The sequence below is a fragment of the Lactuca serriola genome, chromosome 3 (genome assembly GCF_051521515.1).
Source record: "Lactuca serriola cultivar US96UC23 chromosome 3, Lser_US96UC23_V15, whole genome shotgun sequence".
Taxonomy (NCBI): domain Eukaryota; kingdom Viridiplantae; phylum Streptophyta; class Magnoliopsida; order Asterales; family Asteraceae; genus Lactuca; species Lactuca serriola.
Window position 1 is genome coordinate 284,718,356 of NC_136410.1, and position 15,259 is coordinate 284,733,614.

Here is a 15,259-nt window from a genome sequence, read left to right on the forward strand (position 1 = left end):
GTTCTATATAGTTATAGACACTAAAAATAATGTAAATCAAAATAAAGAGATGTGTCCTGATTGCGCTCCATCTTTTCAAAAGCTGGTCTCAGTACCTGTCTACTGATGACCTGAGAATACAAGTTATTTTGAAAGCAAGAATCAACATTAAGCTGGTGAGTTCATAAGTATTTTAGTGTCGGTATTTGTATCAAAACGTTTGAACATAGTTATAAACAATAGTTTGTAAACCTTTGTGGTAAAAGTATGTGAATGTGTGTACGTGTTTGTAAAAGTTTGAATTTCTCAGAAAAACCTGTATTTTCTATTTAAAAGTAGCCTTTTACCAAGGCGTAACTGTTTTGTATGTTTGTTTATCGTAAAAGTGTGTAATTTTCCAAATATAACTATCATTATCAAAATATAGTTCATACATTATTGTTTAAGTGAAATATTCACTAAATGTATATAAAGGATAAATTACTGTAGTACTGTAGTATTGTATTATAAGAACTATTGCTTTACTAACTACCTTAAACCGGATTTATATTAAGGTATTATGTGATTTAATTGTACCATACTATCGACTGAGTAACAACGACAAATGTAGGTCGTAAAAATGGAATGATGTTTGGCACCCACAGACCTGCAGGTCCGGCTGTAGCTAGCAGCAAGGTGTAGGATAGTCAATCTAGTATAGATCTATACGCAAACTCACGCTGTCCCTCCAAGAGAATTCTGGTTACAACTCGGGCCATGACATTTAAGGCATGCTCCGATACCGTGGATAAAATTGTAAACGTATTCATGTATAGGTAATGTAATGTTACTTGTTCTAGTATCGTTGTATATGTTCTCTTCCTAGTATAATTGTATATGTTCTTCTCTAGTATAGTTGTTTATGTTCTGCTCTAGTATAGTTGTATATTTTCTCATAGTAATGTAATGTATATGTTCTCATACTAATGAACTGACTCGTTGATCTAGCAATAGCGTAAATGTAATCATGTGTTACCCCGATGGTAACTTACTAATGATGTAACTGCTACGCATGAATAATGGAAGTACTTTTATGTCTATATATGCACACATGGTATATAATTAGTATTGAAAAGACCCTCGGACAGCTACCCGACATCCCACCAGACCACATCCAAATCGAGGAAAAGGAAATAGGGCGGACGGCCTTCCTAAGCCTTTTAAACATTTCTTATATATTTGTAAATATATGGACATGCAATTTATAAGAAGTATAATAAAGTTTAAATAAAAGTATTTGATAAGTAAAAGAGTTTGTAAAACATTTTGAAATAAAATAGTTTGATAAACATTTTGAAACAGTGATGAAATCATTGGTTTTATAGTTATTAATCACATGTGATTGATGTAATAACTATAAGTATTCAACTTGTATTCCCCCCCCCCCTATAAAAGTATTTAAAACATTTAAAAGTATTTCAAAGGTTAATTAAAGGGGTATAAACTCACCTGTAGTGAGTGGTTCTGATGACAAAGTTGGATTTGATGTTAGGTGTCAAATGGTGACTGGAGTACACATGCAAATCCTGTTTAGCATATATTGGCACATATATGGATATAATTAGTGTCATGAAAAACTAATTGATGATTTTGGGACCACCTTAGGGACTAGTAAACACTTATAATGAAGTGTTATAATCATATATGACTGTATGAGGGTTTATAAGGCTATACAAGAGGGTGTACGGCCAAAATACACACTATATGTGTGTGTGCGGCCAGGTGTGCGGCCTAGTGTGCGGCCAGGTGTGCTGCCAGATGGTGTGTGCTGCCAGAAACATGGTGTTCTTGGTGTTCTTGGTGTTCTTGGTACCTTTTATGAAAATCTTTAAAGATAATGGATGATACTTGAGAGGATGTCGTGTTCTATGCTTGAGGAAGTGAAGGAAGTGTTCAAAAATGATTTAAGTGTGGTATATATAGGTGGAGTGTGCGGTTGGGAAGGGTGTGAGGCCGCAAACATGAGTGTATGGCTGCACACTCAAGCGTGTGGCCGCACACTCCATGTGTTGGAGTGTTTGGCCCGGTTTTGATTCCTACACTTCGAGTTAACCTTTTTTAACACTCCTACCTTGATTATATCACATCTAGAACGCTTCATTAGGCTCTATAGGGGTACTACTATATATAAAAATAAGTCTAATATTGGAAAGAATTGAAGAGTGCATGCGAGAAGTTTTTCGGGTTGTCACAATAACCCTCGACTATCATATCAAAGGAGGTGACTTGACCCACTATTCGCTCGCTCTTCTGATGTTCTTCCTTCATAGCCTCCTGTTGAGCTTCCCGAATCTGCTCTGGTAGTGGAGTCACCAACGTCATCCTCATACACACATCTCTGATCGGTGCCGCTTTACGGCTAAGCGCATCGGCCACCACATTAGCCTTCCCTAGGTGATAAAGGATCTCGCGATCATAATCCTTCACCACGTCCAACCACCGGCGCTGCCTCATGTTGAGATTCAGCTGATCCATGATGTACCTCAAACTCTTGTGGTCCGTGTAAATGGTACATCGAACCCCATAGAGGTAATGCCGCCAAATCTTGAGGGCGAAGACCACCGCCCCCAACTCTAAATCATGTGTCGGGTAGTTCGCCTCGTGAGGCTTTAGCTGCCTTGAGGCATAAGCAATGAAATGACCCCTCTGCATCAATACTGCACCTAAGCCCGAGATGGACGCATCACAATATACATCAAAATCCTCTACGCCCTTGGGCAGGGCTAAGATTGGCGCGTCGCACAATCTCTTTCTCAGAATCTCGAACGTTGCCTGCTGCTCAGGCCCCCATCGAAAGACCACAACTTTCCTATTCAACCGTGTTAGGGGTACGACTATCTTGCAGAAGTCCTGAATGAATCTCCGATAATATCCTGCTAATGCTAGGAAACTCCGAATATTGGATGGAGACTTCGGAACCTCCCACCTCATCACGGCCTCCACCTTGGCGAGGTCTACTGAAATCTTGTCCTGGTTCACGAGGTGCCCAAGAAACTGCACCTTGCGCAACCAAAACTCACATTTGGAGAAAACCAAGATGTCATCAATGAAAACTATCACTGACCGATCCAGCATCGGTCTACACATGCGGTTCATGAGGTCCATCAACGCGGCAGGAGCATTGGTGAGCCCAAACGGCATCACCACGAACTCATAATGGCCATAACGCGTCCGAAACGCGGTCTTCTGTACAGCCTCCCCTCTGACCCTCATCTGATGATAACCCGAACGTAAATCGATCTTGGAGAACCAAGATGCTCCCTACAACTGATCAAAGAGGTCGTCAATCCTCGGAAGTGGGTAACAGTTCTTCACCATTACCTTATTCAGCTCCCGGTAATCTATACACATCCGATGCGACCCGTCCTTCTTCTTCACGAATAGGATCAGGGCTCCCTAGGGTGAACTGCTTGGTCAGATAAATCCCTTGTCTAGCAGCTCCTCCAGCTGCGTAGACAACTCCTGCATCTCAGGAGGAGCCAACCGATAGGGTGCCTTGGCTATCGGAGCCGCACTAGGAACTAGGTCGATCCTGAACTCTAGTTGACACTCTGGAGGTATTCTAGGAAGCTCCTCCGGGAACACATTAGCGTAGTCTCGCACCACTGGAACCTCGCTCACCATTGTCTTACCCACATCCCGGGTGTCCATAACATATGTGACATATCCTGCACAACCCTGCTGAAGGTAGCGCCTAGCTCTCGCTGCTGAACATACTGTGGTTCCACGCTGTGGCCTCTCACCGTGGACCACCAACTCTCCCCCACTGGGGGTCCTGATCCTCACTAACTACTGCGCAATCTATCACTGCCCCATTAGGGCTGAACCAATCCATGCCTATAATCACCTTGTTCCCCCGCAAAGGGATTGGAACCAAATCCACCAAGTAGCGCTCCTCAAATAACCTTAGGACATAATCCCTGAATACTGCTGATGCTCGCACCGATCGATCATCGGCAATATCTACCTCTAAGGGGCAATCCAACATGCCCGAAGACTCAGTGAACCTCTTGCTAAGCGCAAGGGAAACAAATGATCGGGTGGAACCCGAGTCAAACAACACCTGAACAGGAATACCGTTCACATGGAACGATCCTAGTGTAGATACACAGAGCACAGATCAATATCATAACATCTTAAAATAAGATAGGAGGAAAGAATCATATCCGTCACCACATCAGGTGTGGCGCGTGCCTCCTATATAGTCAGCTGAAATGCCTGGCTCCTCACCACTGGAGCCTCCGCCTTGCCATGCCGTCCATCAATATTCCGTAGGGTAGCTGGAGCTGGCGCCTTCACTGGCGTTGATGCTGTCAACTGCGGGCAACTGGCCTTCTTGTGGCCCCTCTGGTTTCAGTGGAAACACAGCAACTCCGATGACTGAATCATAGGTGCAGGGGCAGTCCAATCCCTGCTTAAATGCCCCGTCTTGTCGCACTTATAGCAGCCCGACGATCCCAGTCTACATGCCCCCTCATGAGGCCTGCCGCATTTCCTGCAGCGGCTTGGTCCTGACTGGACTTTTGGCCTACCATCTGATCCCTTGGGCTTCTTCCCCGAAGCCCCTCCTGTCTGCCCCTCCTCTGTCTTCCTCTTTCGGATGTGCTCCAGATCTATCTCCCTCTCCCTCGCCCTGGCAATCATAGAGTCCAAGGAAGGGCAAGCTGAAAAACCGACATGCTCTCGAATATCATCTCGGAGCATGTCATGGTAGCGGGTCCTCCTCGTGTCCTCATCACCCGCATACTGGGGCACCAACAATGCCCTCTCCCGGAACTTGGCGGTGATCTCCGCCATAGTCTCTGTTGTCTGCCTCATATCCAAGAACTCCATGGCCAGCTGCTGCAGCTCAACAGCCGGTACAAACTCTGCCCTAAACCTGGTCGTGAAGTCCGACCAAGTCGTAGCCTCAACAGCCGAGGCTCCCAATGAGTCGCCCACAGACTCCCACCAATCCCTAGCTCGATCTCGTAAACATCCTGCTGCAAGCCTCACCTTCGACCCCTCAGGGCAGAAGCTAATCATCTGTGCAGACTCAATGTTTGCAATCCATCGTCTGACAGCTATGGGGTCCTTCACCCCGTGAAAATCCGATGCACCACTGCCCCGAAAGTCCTTGAAGGACAGTGTGCGAGATCCCGACTGGCCAGATGCCATTTCGCTCCTGAATGCCCGGAGGCGATCCTCCACCAGCTCCAATATCCCTTCCTTGATCGATCCGAAGATAATGGGGGTCGACTCAAGGATGCCTCTGGTGATCTCTGACGCGATGAACTCGCATAGCCCCTCATCTACTGGCTCGGAACCTAGTACCGAACCCGATCCCTCTCCCGTACTGCCAACTGCTGGCCTCGAGTGTAGTACCACCATTCTGGAATACATATATAATAACTGTTAGCGGTACTGATACCTCTGGAGGGATCACACATACTACAAGTTCCCTGGTCTTATCTTGGCCTTCCTCGGTTCGGGTACGGATCCTCTGCTTTCAGTAGTACGGGCCCATACTACCTTCCAAATCTATCCGTACCTTCTCCATGGACTGCCTTGACTCCACCAGATCCCTTTAACTACTACTGATCACTGCTACACTCATCCTAGGCTTTCCCTTGGGAAACCCTGACTCCACCCTATCCGGTCCTCAGTTGCTGAAGGCCTCCTTGTAATGCTAATAAGCCATTAACTGAGTACCATCACATGTAATAAGGCTCGGATAATCCTTCGAGTAAAAGTCTCGTCCCTACAACGGTTAGACTCAAACGAGAGCTGCGTAGTAGGGTCAAATCCAACACTCTGAGATTATTCAACCCTGATCACATGTGATGTGACGTATTCACCTAATGACTAACTCCCATCACTCAAAGTCCCATGAAGCACAAAGCAAGCAGCATTCAGAAAAAAGGAAAGAATCTCAAGCAAATCTGTCCTCATAGAGAGAATTTGAACTAGCATACAATGCTAAACTCATACTATCATGCATAACCTAAACAGGCTATCCTACTGCTGTCTACTCAATTCTAGCATGTAATTTTCATACACTGAAGCACATAAAGAAGGCACATAAGGCATCACTCCTAGATCCTTAGTCCTATTCTAGCATGCTGTTCTACTGAAACTGATAAACATAACATAAACTTGTATGGGTGCTTTGGGGAATACTTACTTAAGCTCGGCCGGTCGCGTATATCACACACTTTATTCATTCTTAAAACCCTTTTCTTAGCCATTTAGAAAACATTTTCTTTTTTCAAAATCTTTTAATCCCTCGATTTGAGTTCAAACACCCCCGAAGGTGTGTCCGAATCCCTACCCAAGCGAAAAAGTCAAAGTCAAAGTCAACTTCCAGCTGACCCAACTCCCCGAGTTAGCTCGCCAACTCGTCGAGTCCCTGTCCATTGGAATAATCTTAATCCCGTCTCTACTCGTCGAGTTTGGCATCGACTCGACGAGTTTTCCTTCTAAACTGATGTCCAACGTCCTTCATCCTACTCGCCGAGTTGTATGAACAACTCGTCGAGTTCATCTTCATCTGATGAACACTTTATGATGTGACTCGTCGAGTTGTATGAACAACTCGTCGTGTCTGTTCTTGATCTAAGAAGGTTTCCTTGAACTCGCCGAGTCAAGGCATTGACTCGCCGAGTTCCTTCCAAGATGAGTTCAGCTTCCAACTCATCGAGTCCACCCAGGACTCACTACTCTACTCGGCATAAACGAAAAGAGGGAAAACTCGGGGACTTGCGACTCGACTTGCCGAGTCATATGAACGAATCGCCGAGTCGCCCACATGCAAATACTATACACGCGATTCTGCTTGAATGCAGCTCATGCCATTCATAGATCTGGGTTTCTAGGGCGTGATTAACATGTAAAGTTTCCAACTTTACGTGTAAACAAACACCCATGAGGGTTTTAGGGCTCAAAATGCACCAAAAGAGTTTATTTAGGGCTTTTATGCAATATGGCTCCATAAAGGCAATGGATCTAAGCTCCTGGAGCTCAATCTCACCTAGATCTAGAGTCTAACAACTTATTACAACCCACAAAGCACAAACAAGCATGGGGAAAGGCTCAAGAAGGACTTCCATGGAGCTAAAGGTTCTATAAGCATGAAAACAGAGGGAAACTAAGTTATACCTCCAGGAAATCACTGAGATAACCCAAATATGCCTGGCCTCCTTCTTCTCTACTTGATCGACACTCCTTCCCTCAACAAATCTTCAAGAAACACACCAAACAGCTTCAACTCACACGGAACAAGGCTTGAACGAAGTATAGAGCGCTGAGGGTGAATGGGGGCGAGCTTGGGAGCGCATAAGAGAGTTTAAATAGGGTGAAAACCCTTCAAATTTTGGGTTTCATCAGACAGTGGGGAATCGCCGAGTCCATAATATGAACTCGCCGAGTCGCCGACTTAAACGTGTTCTGGATCCCGTCGCTACTCGGCGAGTCGAGCCTCCAACTCGCCGAGTCCAAGACTAAAAATGTGAAATACTTAGATAAATTTTATGTACTAGGAACCAGGTGCTACAACTCACATCACCAAAATCTTATTAATTCACCAGCTTAATTGATGATCAACTCTTTCAAATAACTTGTATTCTCAGGAGACTATTAGACAGGTGCTCGTGCTGGGACTTCAGTAGATGGATCATTATAGCTTCAAGTCTTGTTTTGTTATTTGTTTATGACTTCTATGTTTTCTGAACACACACATTGTAAACACTTTCTTTCTAAATGAAATGGTTGTTCATTACTTGCTTACCATATACATATCTCTTGATACTTGACATGACGTCCTCCACCTCCGAACGTTTCCGCCATTCCGGTTTGGGGTGTGACACTATTCGATAGCAAATACAAGTATGGAAAGTATGTGTGTGCACATGTCTTAGATATGATGTCACATATTGACAGGCTTAGATTTTTGGGTGTCGTTTTCCTAAGGAAGTTAGCTATTGAAGGGGTTCTTTAGTTACTTCACGAGTCATATAGTGAGTTCATTAAGGACTAGTATGTGACAGACCACAACATGACCCTTAATGATCTTACATATTTGCTTGTTGGTGTTGAATCAGCAATGATTTGGCACACTGGAAAAGAAAATTTGATTGGAAGAACTACTTCTCAAACTTCCATGGACATTGACATTGGTAACATTGGAAGTCTAGAAATGTTTTTTCTTCCCAATGGAAAGGGATCGGCCATAGTCAATCCAGTTGACCAAATAGTAAAGGAAAAGTGTAATATCCAAATTTTTCAGGCATATTACTGTGTATGTTAATATTGAGGTTGAAGGAGAGACTCGACGAGTTTAGGGTCCAACTCGCCGAGTCGAGTTGAGTTGCTCGCATGGATTTAATGAGTGGACTCGACGAGTCAGAGGAGGGAATCGCCAAGTAGGTGCTGGGCAGAAAACCCTAATTTCCCGGGTTTGGGGCCTATTTAAGGACACTTATAGCGTCCATTTCATCTTGTCAGTTAATCTACACCCCTGAAAACAAACCCAAATTGCTATTTGAGATAGAGAGTGAGAGAGAAGCTCATATTGTGGTTCTTGTGCATCATTTGAGGAAGAGGATAAGGTTATGAAGCAAGGAGCTGGAGGTGAGGTTTTTGGATCTAGTGATTTCCTGTCCAAAGGCTCCTGTGGAAAGTATGAACTCTTCACCTTTCTCCTTATTTTGGATAGATCTCACATCTATGGACTTTTAGGGCTTTTTGCCATCTTTTGTTGGGTTTTTGAGTAGCATGGTTATCAAAGATTCTGGACCTCAGATCTGGACCTTGTGAGGTCCTTAGAGTCTAGGTGTCCTAGGTTTATTCATCCATATGAGGGTTTTTGGGCTTCATCTTTCATCAAGGGCCTGAATTAGCATTTTGGAGAAATAACATCATCCATAGATGTAAAGATCGAAGCTTTACGTGCTTATTGAGCCTTGAGATAACAGATCTAGTGTTTGGATTGATAGATCTATTTGAAATCATATGAATAAGGAATCAGATCTAGTGTTTGGACTCGCCAAGTCCATGGCCTGAATCGATGAGTCGATGAGGATTTGTACCAATAGGTTTGATTGTGCTATAAATCGGCGAGTTGGGCGTCAACTCAACGAGTTGGGCTGGACCTTCTAAGGAAACGAGGGTACTCGATGAGTCATGAGAGTGCACTCGAGGAGTCGGGTCAAACACGGACTTTTGACTCGAGTTTGACTTCTGTTGACTTTAGGGTTGGTCAGCATGAGTAATGGAGACCATGGAGGGGTAAAATGGTCTTTTACCCAATTTAAGAGTCAGAGAGAAAAGAATAACACTGGGTTACTTAGATTCGAGAATCAAGTACTAATTAGAGATATTTACCCTATGTGTTCGGCGGTGGCTAATTCGAGGTTCGAGTTTGAGGATAATTGTTTGTTGGCGTGCAAGGTGAGTCTTCTCACTATACTTTACCTTTAGTGGTAACTTGCGTGCGAACAGAGGGTCTTATGTGTATGTCTTGTGTATTGAGATATCCTGCTATTTTTTTTGTGATATGCTTACTGTGTATTATATTGAGATGCTGAGTTGGGGGACCAGAGGGTCCATCCGAGCAGTGGGGCCGGAGGGTCCCACTGAGACACATTGACTGGAGGGTCTTATTGAGTTATAGCCTCAAGTGGCTAATGTGTTGTGTGTGGTATTTTAGGGAAGTCACTAAGCTTGGTGCTTATCGTGTTTTCTGATATGTGTTTGAGGTTTTATCAGGATTGCGGGAAGGCACCGACTTGATTGTAGATACCAGAGAAAGAGTTATGTTTCGAGGATCCTGGATTATTAATCGATAAATTATGGAGTTGCGCTTTGTAAATTAAATAAATGATACTTTTGTATAATGTATTATGAGAAATTATGTGATTTTAAAATGAAAAATTTGTTAGAAAATTTACGTTATTACAAGTTGATATCAGAGCCTTGGTTTGAGGGATTTGGATGCACCTCTGGGTGTGTTTAAACTCAAACTGAGGATTTGAGACTGATTTTCAAAAGAGATAAGTTTTCTAAAAAAGAGAGAGAGCTCAAGAGATAACGAGTTGGAGTAGTGTATACAATCAGCTATAGTCCGAACGGTGATTTACCAAAATACACATACTTTTGTGTTATGAGATATTTATGAGATATTTTATGGGATATTATGGATGCTAGAGATAGGCTATGTATTTCATAATTTAGGACTAGAGTGGCCTGATTTGTGATGCCTTAGCCTAGGAATTGTGTTATCTGTGACTTGCTGTTGAGTATGAGTATTTAGTAGAGATCACTTAGAGAGGGTGCTTGGGTAGAGGAGTAATCTAGGAGAGATACCTAAATGAGCATTGGAGTGGCGTACTGAGAGAGTAGCTAGATACCCACATGGAGTAGAGTTGCTTGGGTTCGGTGATACCTTTTGAGAGTGAGTAGAGTAAGTGGAGTAAGAACCTAGAGTAGTTTGATGTGTTAGTAGAGATTATTCGATGCGTGAATGTTGTTTGCTTCGTGCTTTGTGGGACTCCGGATGATGGGAGTCAGCTGCTAAGTGAATATGACGATATAAAGGAGGTAGATGGCCGACATCATAAGGAGTTCTTGAGCAGCTTATGGCAGAGAGTGAGAGAACCTAGGACGAGCCTAGAGAGTGACCATAGTCAGCTGAGTGCGCTGATAAAAGAGAGTATTCGCTGGGATCGACCAGGTTTAGCGAGATTGGTGAAAGAGAAGGTTGAACAACTACTTAGAAAATTTGGGAAGATCTTTGTGGAAAGTATGGGTAGATGTGGCAGGTTGTATGGGCCCGTACTACTGAAAGTAGAGGGCCCATCCTTGAAATAAGTAGAATTCTAGAAGTTCTAAGTAGCGGATTGAGAAGAGAGAACATGGTTCGAATACCATGATTTGTAGCGGATTGTGAAGAGAGAACAAGGTCCGAGTACCATGATTCATAGCAGGTCGAGAGGTGGCCACATGGTTTGAGTATCATGACTCGTGGCGGTTAGTGCTTCTGGTTTACCAGTTATTCTGTTGTAATGGGTTAGACTAAGAACAAATGTGATAGAGTGTGGGGCTAGAGGGCCATGTTGAACGAGTTTCAGTGGGACCTACCTTGAGAAGGAACTTAAGTTCGTTTCGAGAGATTTTACTAGTGAGGCACCAGGTTGAGTCGTAAGACTCAGGGATGAGTAGGGATGAGGCTTCCTGAGGGATTCTTGTATGAGTTGAGCAATCGGCCTATAGTGGAGATGTCACTTTCTGTGACCAAGAGTTGTACTATTTCGGTTTCCTATGAGGGGCAGAAGAGATATTGAGCTTCCGGTTTCAGAGTTGGAGGTAAACCCTGTGGGGTAGCATGTGGTTGTGATATTTTCACCATAGTATTTGAGCAACATGTCTACTGTGATGTATGCCCCATTCCATGAGAGAGTTATTAGTGGAGACTGAGATGTAAGAGGACAAGGAAGTACCTTCCTGGGTGAGGCATACTTTTTAGCAGCAATTCCAGGAGATTTCAAGGAGTATATCGGGGCGGTGTCCCTTGTTGCTTATGTTGTGTATAAGTTGTGAGAGCAGAGTCTCATGTTTCTATGATAATACACATGATGGGATGTCGGATGAAGGATTAGAGACGAGAGGTGTGATAGTGGATTATTTCCAGATTAAGAGGCGAGACTAATTAGGGACAGATGGGATATCCGGCAGTGTGTTGGTTTGAGATTTCAGGATAACTGGATTTATGTGGTTATAATCCGGAAGATCATTGAGTGTGGTGTGGTATATCCCATGAGGTGGAATTGGTACATCTAGCGAGCCAATCTGTGGAGTAGACTGCGGTATACCAAATGGTGATGGTTCGAACCCTAAGTGGGGGAGAACTGGATTATTTCCTAAGAGAATCAGATAATTGTTCCAGTGCGGTAGGGAGCTGGATGTGGAGACCTGCGGTGCGGATTCATGAGATCATGGTTATTGGTGATCAAGGCGAGGTGCAGGGAAAGATAATGCATGTTGTACGTGCTTAGGGAAGGATAAGTGTCTCCACAATGAGTAGCCGTTGAACAGGCGCCTTAGGGTGATTAGAAACTCTTCGAGGTTGTAATTATCGAATTTGAGGTGGTTGGCTCGTAAGGATAGTTTCGACGGTGGAGAATTTCCAGTTCGATGTATGGGTTGTTTTGTTCACTTTGGGAAGAGAAACAGTTGTTGGCTGTCAACTTCACAGTCAATATGAGTATTCTCGCATGGGTTTGAGCTATAGAGGATGGGGTTTCGGATGGTCGTCAATATGTTCTTGACATTGACGATTCCTCCGTGTTTCATGTTGTGAGTTGGAGTATTTCGAGGTTGCGAGTTGTGCTAGTGGAAGATCGGTGTATGAGACAAGACATCATGAGATTTTTGATGGTGTACGATGGTATCCGAGTATAATGCCCTAAATTTCGGATTATTTTGAGACTTGAGTGATTAGATGGAAAGTGAAGTATCAAGTGGCTATGGTTTCAACGGGAGTATCCCAGAATGTGAATTGCAGCGGAAAAAAATGTGTTCGTTACGACGGTTGTCGTCAGGAGTGGTGATGCTTAACCTGGGTGGGTGCGTGTACCTATATATGTTGAGTCGTGGAGTATTCGATAGCGAACTCAGTAGGGTGATGACTCGAGGAGGAGATTATGGGGAATAAGAAGGTGAGTGGTCCCAGTGGGAGTAATCACTTTAGATTATTAGGGGAATACCATGGAATGAGCCCATGGCGAGTCAGTGCGAGAAAGTGTTGTGATATTTTGGGGAGCCGTAGTACTCATGAGTCAGTGAGAGACTGTCGTAGGCCTGCGGGGAGCAGTAGCCTTCACGGGTTAGTGAGAGGTAATTTTATGATACTACGGGGAGCCGTATTATTCGGTAGTCAGAGCATGACGCAGAAGAGTTTTTAGGCTTGGGTAGCATTAATCTTTGAGTTTTGGGAGCCTGGTGGTCCGACCAGGGGCGAGACTGGGGTCTCCATATATGTCAGGAATTGTTATACTTTGAGTTAAGTTGTGGTTATCGCAATCGAAAGGGCTTAGGGAAATTATTTACTCGTGAGTTATGGGTCATGGGTGATGAGTTGGGTGCTCCATTAGGACGAGTGGTTCCAATTCTTTGTCGGACCAGACTCTCGCGTATGAGTTTGGCTTTGGTGGTGTATTGAGTAGGCGAATGAGATTCCAGAATCCGAGAAGGGTTTAATTTTTTTGGGGTATTGTGTGTCTCATGATGTCTTAGACCTGAGTGGGTCAGTTCGGTTGTATGGTAAGGACCGCATGATGCATGGAACTAATGATTAATAGACGACAGAGGTTGAGGGTGAGATGATTTCAGTTAGGATTTTATTATTTGCTTGGGATAAAGCAAACCTTATGACTTACGTGTGTCACATTGGGTCGAGATAGTTGTTATGAAAGGATGTCGATGAGATGTTATGGGACATGCAGTGGGTAACCTTTGAAGGTTCCATTGCTAGGTTGAGAGATGAATCGGTGCTAAGTTTTGTGAAGGGAGCTGAGGTTTATGTTGTTAGATGTCGGAGGACGCTTCTGAACAAGAATGATCATTTTATGTGTCTGAGGCCAGGGTGTCGAGAATTCGTTGTTCAAATGGGTTTTGATTGTAGTACAGTGGATGGGTCCCTGGTGTGATATGATCCTTTCATTCCTTGGTATACGATTGGGATTGGTTATCATGTCTGGGATGAGTGATCGGTAGCCCGTTTTGGCATAGACTTGTTTTATCGGTCCCAGCTATATAATCAGAGGGGCGGTGAGTTATTGGGATTTGTTATTCGAGGAGCATCTTGAGAGGGTGGTCTAGCTGTGTGACAGGCCACTATAGTTTCCGGATTCTGGAAAGTCCGAAGGGGTAGCATAGTGGCAGATGGATCTGTCCTTTTTCTAGGGAGGAGTTCCTGTTTGGATTCAGGTGTCCATAGAGGAAGATAGTTGTGTGGTATGAGGTCCTTTCAATGGTGTTGTTCGGTTATTGGATTAGATCTATATGCTGTTGAGGAGCGATTTCGAGGGCGAAATCTAATCCAAGTAGGGGGAGAATAGTAACATCCGGATTTTTCAGGGATATTACTGTGTATGTTAATCTTCAGGTTGAAGGAGAGACTCGACGATTTTAGGGTCCAACTCGCCGAGTCGAGTCGAGTTGCTCGCGTGGATTTAATGAGTGGACTGACGAGTCAGAGGAGGGACACGCCGAGTAGGTGCTGGGCAGAGAAACACTAATTTCCTGGGTTTGCGATCTATTTATGGAAACTTATAGCCTCCATTTCATCTCATCAGTTACTCTACGCCCCTGAAAGCAAAACCTAATTGCTATTTGAGCTAGAGAGTAAGAGAGAAGCTCATATTTTGCTTCTTGTGCATCATTTGAGGAAGAGGATGAGATTATCAAGCAAGGAGATGGAGGTGAGGCTGTTGGATCTAGTGATTTCCTATCCAGAGGCTCCTATGGAAGGTATGCAGTCTTCACCTTTCTCCTTATTTTGGATAGATCCCACATCTATGGAGTTTTAGTGCTTTTTGCCATCTTTTTTGTGTTTTTGAGTAGCATGAGTTATCAAAGAGTCTAGACCTCAGATCTGGACCTTGTGATGTTGTTAGAGTCTAGGTGTCCCAGCTTTATTCATCCATATAAGGGTTTTTGGGCTCAATCGTTCACGAAGGGCTTGTATTAGCATTTTGGAGCAATAACATCATGCATAAACGTAAAGATCTAACTTTACGTTCTTATTGAGCGTTGAGATAATAGATCTAGTGTTTGGATTGATAGATCTTTTTTGAAATCCTTTGAATGAGGAATCAAATCGAAGGGACTCACCGAGTCCATGGCCTGACTCGACGAGTCGGTGAGGATTTGTCCCGATGGGTGTGATTGTGCGATAACTCGACAAGTTGGGATGTACCTTCTTGAGACTTATGAGTTCTATGAGTTGACAATTGTTTGCATAACAACTTGGATGCAATGGTAGGCCGTTATGCTGCCAGGTAGCAAGAAATTAAGATCGTACAAGTTCAGTCCATATGAGTTTGGAATTGTCACTAACCTTGTCTTGTCATTACGGTTATGACAAATTCACATTGATAGGAACACATATACCATAAAATCTAAGTATCATAAGGTTTCTCTCCAATTCATGAAAATGATTGTGAGGAAACACTTTCACTAATTAGATTTTAAATAGTTAGTAATT